Source organism: Dendropsophus ebraccatus, chromosome 9 (assembly GCF_027789765.1).
Source record: "Dendropsophus ebraccatus isolate aDenEbr1 chromosome 9, aDenEbr1.pat, whole genome shotgun sequence".
Classification (NCBI taxonomy): Eukaryota; Metazoa; Chordata; class Amphibia; order Anura; family Hylidae; genus Dendropsophus; species Dendropsophus ebraccatus.
Genome location: NC_091462.1, coordinates 72,777,981 through 72,785,396, shown reverse-complemented (window position 1 = coordinate 72,785,396; position 7,416 = coordinate 72,777,981).

Genomic DNA, 7,416 nt, shown 5'->3' with positions numbered 1-7,416 from the left:
GTCCATCCCGCCTTGCGGCGGGCTCTGGTGAAAACCAGCGGCCCCTTAGACTCCGCTCCCTGGTGAGGTTTGTGCCATCGCTGGTGCCGGTCCAGTGGATCCACTACTCCGGGCGTTACAGTAGGCTCCAACCATGGATCCCGGCGAGGTGCCCGATCTCCGTGACGTCGCCAGAGTGGTCACTCAGCAGGCGCAACAAATCCAGAAACAGTCACAGCAGATCCAGCAACTCACTGCCGCCTTGCAGCAGCAGACTACTGCCCAGCGCACACCACCTCCTGACGCTTCTTCTTCACTCCGACTGGCCCTCCCAAGCAAGTACTCTGGGGACTCTAAGTTGTGCAGAGGATTCTTGACTCAGTGCACCATGCACATTGAACTTTTGAGTAGTCAGTTTTCCACCGAGCGCTCTAAAGTGGCTTTCATCATCAGCCTATTAGAGGGTAGAGCCCTGGCCTGGGCCACGCCACTGTGGGACCGTGATGATCCAGTCGCTGCCAATCTCCGGGCCTTCCTATTCGAGTTTCGCTCCGTCTTTGAGGAACCTGCCCGTGCTTCTTCAGCCGAGACTGCTCTCCTCAACCTCTCTCAAGGCAGCTCCTCTGTTGGTGATTATGCCATCCAGTTCCGCACCCTGGCAGCCGAATTGGACTGGAACGAGGCCGCCCTATTGGCCACCTTCAAGAAGGGCCTGTCTAGTCGTGTGAGAGACGTGCTCGCTGCCCGAGACCTGCCTACCTCCCTGAACGAACTCATTCTACTGGCCACCCGAGTTGATACTCGTTTTTCGGAGAGGGAGGAGGAGGTTCGGCATGAACATTTACTAACCCGTTCCCGTCGCCATCCCCAGCTGGCGCCGGTTTTCCAGAATCCTGACCTTTCGATGTCCCAACCCTCTCCTGAGATTCCTATGCAGGTGGAACGGGCTCACCTGACGCCTGATGAAAGAATCCGGCGCCTGGAGCAGAATCTCTGTCTCTATTGCGGGGGTTCCGATCACTTCCGGCTGGGATGTCCCCTACGTCCCCAAACATCCGGAAAATGCTCGCACCTAGGTCCGGTGGGACAGGTGTCCCTAGGTGTGAATGCCACCATTCCAAGTCTGTCTATGCCAGTTTCCATCCGGACTCTCTCAGGACGAAATCATCAGACTACTGCCTTCCTCGATTCTGGGTCAGCAGGCAGTTTTATTGCGGCAACATTGGTCCAAAGATGGCGGCTACCCGTGACCCGACTAGCCAGGCCCCTGACTATCTCCTCGGTCACAGGCGAAATTCTTACCGACCGTGTGTACTACCAGACCGCACCTTTAGTCCTCCAGGTGGGTCCTTTACATCAAGAAAAGATATCCTTCTACGTCCTGCCCCATTCTTCCCCCGCGGTCCTCCTGGGACTCCCGTGGCTGCAAGAACATGCCCCTCAACTGGACTGGAGAACCGGGGAGATTCTCAGTTGGGGTCAGGACTGTTCCAACCAGTGTCTCAGGTCACCTCAGACCAAGTGTACTATGTCGTTTCCGGTCCCAGCCAAGCCTCTATCCGACCTATCGGCAGAAGACCAAGACTCGGCGGATGCCTTCTCTGCCGAGGTGTACCCTCTCTCCGTACCCAAGGCTAAGGTCGGGTCCCCTCACCACCGGGAGAACTTACAGAAGGTCCTCGTCCACAGACCCACAGTCCCTTGCCATGTTTTACCGCCTGATCGCCTAGCACCAGTCGTTACCTCCTCGCTTCGGAGAGTACCCCCCGGAAAGACTCATGTTCACCCTGCGCTTCGAAGAGGTATTTTGAAGTGGGGTCATTCCTCGTTGGAGGCCGGGCACCCTGGAGTCCGTAAGACCGGCCAACGGATCTCTCGCCACTACTGGTGGTCCAGTTTGTTTCAAGATGTCAAAGACTTTGTGGCTTCCTGTGCCATCTGCAGGCAAGAAAGAGGGGGAGGCCAAAGGGGGGGGGTACTGTCACAGCCGCGGCGGCGTCCCGCGTTCCGGGCCGCCGCCGCAACCGCTTCCTGCCCCATGCAGCAGCCGGTGTCCATAGTCGGGGACCCGGCGCTGCTATCACCTCGGCCCCGGGGGGCGCCTCACCTCTCCACGCTCCTGTCTCCCGCTGTGCCGGCCGGCGCGCGCGTCCCCACCTCCTAGGGCGCGCGCGCGCCGGCTGTCTCAGATTTAAAGGGGCAGTGCGCTCTTAATTGGTAGTTGCACCTAATCACTCCCCTATAAATCCCAGCATGCCCTGTCCCCTGTGTTGGAGCCTCTACATGCTTCCCATAGCGTTTGGCCCAGCTCCCTGTTGTTCCTGTGTCCTGTCCGTTACCTGGTCCCAAGTCCCTGTTCCTGAGTCCTGTCCGTTACCTGGTCCCTAGTCCCTGTTCCTGGTTCCTGTTCCCCTGTCACTCCACCTGTTCCCGTGTCACGTGCTCTCTCATCTGCAGACTATTGCCTGTGCCATCTCCTGCCACGCCTCGCCTGCCGACACCAGCAACCAAGCCAGGGGTAGCGACCTGGGGGTCGCCTGCCGCAGCAAGTCCATCCCGCCTTGCGGCGGGCTCTGGTGAAAACCAGCGGCCCCTTAGACTCCGCTCCCTGGTGAGGTTTGTGCCATCGCTGGTGCCGGTCCAGTGGATCCACTACTCCGGGCGTTACAGGTTTGCAATTAAGCTCCATTTACTTCAATAGAACGGAGCTTCAAAACCCCACCCAAACTGGAGACAACAGTAGGGGGAAAGTGGCCATGTTTTTTTCACTTTCTGTAGGCGGGTCCCAATGAGATCACGTGACCAGAGAGTAGTTGTATTTCCCTGGTGTGCAATGCTGTCTGGCCCTTGATAACTTCCTAGTTACCACAGATCCCTCCTCCTGTCTCCCTCCACTAAGTGGTACACAAAGTAGTGCCTCGCATACAGCTCCAGAGATCTCACTAATAAATAAAGCTAATGTATCTAATTTACCTGAATGTACTTCTCTGTTATGCTTTATATAATTGCCATATGCATATCTATAAGTCATTATGGGTAAACTGAGAGAAAATTAGAACCACACATAAAGTAGATCTATTCTCTCATTCTCCCTATGAGAGATATATTTCTATGAATGTTTGTGTAGTAGTAGTTCACATATACATGCTTAAAGGGGCGCTCGAACCCTTTAAAATGTTTTTATATATTGCTATCCTTATATAGAAAATAATTAAGAGCCTATTCTTACCCCCACCACGCTCCCCAGGGACTTGGCAGTGGCTGCAGCGATGTCCCTTTTCAGTTATTGATTGGCTGAGCAGGCTGTCAGGAGCGTTTAGTGGGGGACCCAGAGACGCTGCAGGAGGACCCTGGGGAAGTGTGGTAAGGTAAGAATAGCGACTTTATTAATTTCTATATAAGGGCAGCAATGTATTGAAAAATGTTTTACCTGTAATTTTAACGCTTGTGTGCCACCTCAGGAAATAAAAAATGTTAAAGGGTGAAAGTACATCTTTAAAGTGACTGTACCACCAGGCCCAGGCTGAAGCACTGGAGGCGGGCCGACCCACCCTTAGTGGGAAGAAACTCCAGCCCCTCCATGACGTGACTCCATTACAATCAATGGAACCCTATCATAGAGGGTCACCAGTTTCCTCCTACTAATGGTGGGTCGGCCCGCCTCCAGTGCTTCAGCCTGGGCCTGGTGGGAGTCACTTTAAGGAAGTCCAAAAAGCACCCAACCACATAATAAAGACATCCATAGGAAACGCAGATTAGTGATTTCCTATGAATGTTGGGCTCATCTTTGCTCTCATTCTCATTAGCATGCGATAAGAAAAGAAGCAGGATTTTTTCGGTAATGCGACCAGCATCCAGAGCGTCACCCAAGAGGGTAAGTATGAAAATCTTTATTAAAGGGTAGGGGGCTTTTTGCCCCTGTCTACAGCGTGACAGGTGCCCTTTAAGGGTCCACCAGAAGCTGGACTGAGAAAAAAGCAGAAAACTTTTTTAACCCAGGTCTGAATCTGGTCTGGTCACATCTAACTATGTAATGGGAAACTGTAGTAACAAGAATAAGCCTAGCAGAGTGGACTACTAGGGGGATTTATCATCCCTGCCCTGGCGTAGTTCAGCAAAAATGAGCAAATGTGCACCTTCAGCAGATCTATGCTCTGCACTCCTGAGAGGCAGGCAGGCAGGCAGCGCTGAGGCATTGCAAGCAAGTGTAAGGGTGCTGTTACACGAGCCGATTCCCGATCAATAATGTTAACGAGCCCCGATGATTTTAGGTCAGAGCCTAATGGTCCATTTACACAAAAGGTTATCTGACAGATTATCTGCCAAAGATTTGAAGCCAAAGCCAGGAATGGATTTGAAAAGAGGAAAAATCTCAGCCTTTTCTTTATGACCTCATCTCTGTTTATAGTCTGTTCCTGGCTTTGGTTTCAAATCTTTGGCAGATAATCTGTGTAAATGGACCCTAAATGAACGAACAGCTGATGATAGTTTTATCGGCTGATTGTTGTCTATGAGGGTTCATTTACACAGAAAGATTATCTGACAGATTATCTGTCAAAGATTTGAAGCCAAAGCCAGGAACAGACTATAAACATAGATCAGGTCATAAAGGAAAGCCTAAAATTTCTCCTCTTTTCAAATCCATTCCTAGCTTTGGCTTCAAATCTTTGGCAGATAATCTGTCTGTGTAAATGGAACCTTATGATGCGTTTACACAGAGATTTATCTGACAGATTTTGGAAGCCAAATCCAGAAATGGATTTAGAAAGAGGAGATATCTCAATCTTTCCTTTATGGCCTGTTCCTGGCTTTGGCTTCAAAAATCTGTCAGATAAATCTCTGTGTAAATGCATTATTATTCTGAGCAATAATCTGCTGAATCAGGCCAATTATCGCTCTGTGTAAAAGGGCCCTAAATAATGGTGGAAATCTGATTTCTAAGACTGGTGCACAGCACCACCTGTCTATAGATCTGGCATGGTACACAGGGGTGGGGATTATGGTAAAGGGGTATTCTCATCTCAACTAATATAGTTAAAATTAGGCCCCACGCCCTTTTTCCTGGCCTCCTAGCAAAGCTGGCCGGCCCTGCGCAACAAATCAGGGTTTATTTGTATCATGATAAATCAGGCGCAGGAGGAGGCCACACCAAGCCCACCAGCCCGCTGATCAAGCGAACGGGGGATGGGGGATACGGCATACGCCAGGGAGAAGGGATAATATATTTATCCTTGATTAATACAATAGATTTGGAGGAAAAATGGTTTCTCACCAATCCACTGAGGTCAATTTTCATTTATTGTATCAACCAATGCAGCACAAAATGAGGCTCACACAGCTGATGTATCCCATAACTCAGTCACGTGATTCCAGGATTTCTATTGAAGAACTAAGGGGAAAAAATGGCAATATTAACAATGGCAAAGGCATATTAACATACTTTTTTTTTCTGGCATGTTCACCCCCCTTAGAAGTCTCTAAAGGACAAACCCCTAAGTTTCTGTGGGAAAGCACTGACTGCAGGCCTTGCTGCTATTTCAAGAACTGCAAACTCACTGAAAAATTTCAAAATGTTTATTAGGGCACTTTAAAAAGTGCCCTGAGGATCACCGGATTTTGGAGGGAGGTCTGCTCCCTTGCCACTAGAATTCTCGATTATCCCATCAGTTTAGACCCGGTAGTCTGCTTGTTAAACCTGACCCCTAAACAGTTGAGGAAAAAAGCTTCTAAATTACTCTTAGTGATACTGACTGCAGCTAAGTCCTTAATCGCTAGATCCTGGAAGCAGTCCTCCCCTCCATCCCTCTCCTGCCTAGTTGACAGAGTGAAAGAACTACGCTCTCTTGAGCGCCTCACGGCCTCTCTAAACAACAAATTGGAGTTGTTTGATCGGATATGGGCTCCCTGGGATGAACACTACCCCCCTGTTCGATTGTAACTGACAGGATCCTGCTACCTATCCTTGTCCCCCTTTCTGTTTTTTCCCTTTGTCCCCCCCCCCCCTGTCTAGTGTGTTTGTCATGGCTGGACTTCTTTTAGAAGTTCAGTTTGTCTGGTGGTGTGCGAGTGTCCGTCCGTTGATTTAATGTTATTACAGGTTATTATAATGCTACATACAGCCTATGTTCTAGTTTTGACATATAGTTGGCGACCCGTTCTGGGCCACTTGATCTCTACTGTATGTGACAGATTGCTTTGCTTTTTGGAATTATCCTGTTGTCTTTTGTATGTTTATATTGAAAAATCACCAATAAAAATTACATTTATAAAAAAAAAAAAAAAAGTGCCCTGAAAAAAATGCCATAGCAAAAAAACATGATGTTGCATTTCATATTTCCCCATTAACTCTCAGCTATTAGCTGGCTGAAGCAATAGCCAAAAAAAGATATGCACCAAATTTTGTGGCGTTCATCCTTACGGACCCAACCATAACGAGTCTGATACATAATAGCACGGCTGTTTGGGGTGTTACACAAATGTGAAACATCAATACAAGTATCTCCCATCCTCAAGGGTCTGACTCCTGTGACCCCCATGATGTCCAAAACAGAGAAAAAGAGTTTCCCCTGAGAATGGACCGGCATGCATACTGGTGATCTATTCATTCTATATGGGAGCTAGCGAAGATAACCGAACGCTGTACTTGGCTTCAGCATTTTCCATAGAGAGTGAATGGAGTAGCAGTCATGCATGCTCCATTCCCAGAAAACTCATTCAAGGGAGATCACAGAGGGTCCTAGCTGTTGAAAACCCAGCAGGTGATTACTTTTATTCATGGGCCATTTAAAGAGGGCAAAGAATTTACACAACTGTAAATTAAGATGCAGATCACTCTCCTGCTTTTTGTGACAAAGTGCGACAAATCCTGACCAAATATCTAACTAAATAACTGTAAAAGTCCGGAGTGTAGGTCTTTTTGTTCCTATTGTTCAATAAAGTATACTAACTGGTATACTTAGGAGCATGCTCAGTATCAGTTTTAGGACAGGTTTATGAACAGTTTCCTCAAATCAATTGAAGATTGATAATACAAACCTAGACAGAAATGGATCAGTTTGTGATTCATCATTTTACGTAATAGCATCATGCAAAAAGATGATCTTCTATGGAATTGCAGAATATTAATGTCAAATATCTATAATGACCTCAGGGAGATCAACCAAAACACCGCAGAGACACCATCACGTGTCTCAACGTCAGTGTATTCTAGAACATTGCCCCCTGGGAAATCGAATATGCAAAAGAACACTGCAGAGACACCATCACATGTCTCGACGTCAGTGAACTAGCCAGACCTTCCCTCCGGGAAGGAACAACCAAGCCAAAGCGTTCTCCAGTCAAGGAAACCACCTCAGCAAGGTATCCATCCACAGACAGCTGTTTCGGGGTTTTTGCCCCTCATCAGTGTGGAGTAGGTTTCTGGCTAGTGGGAGCAAT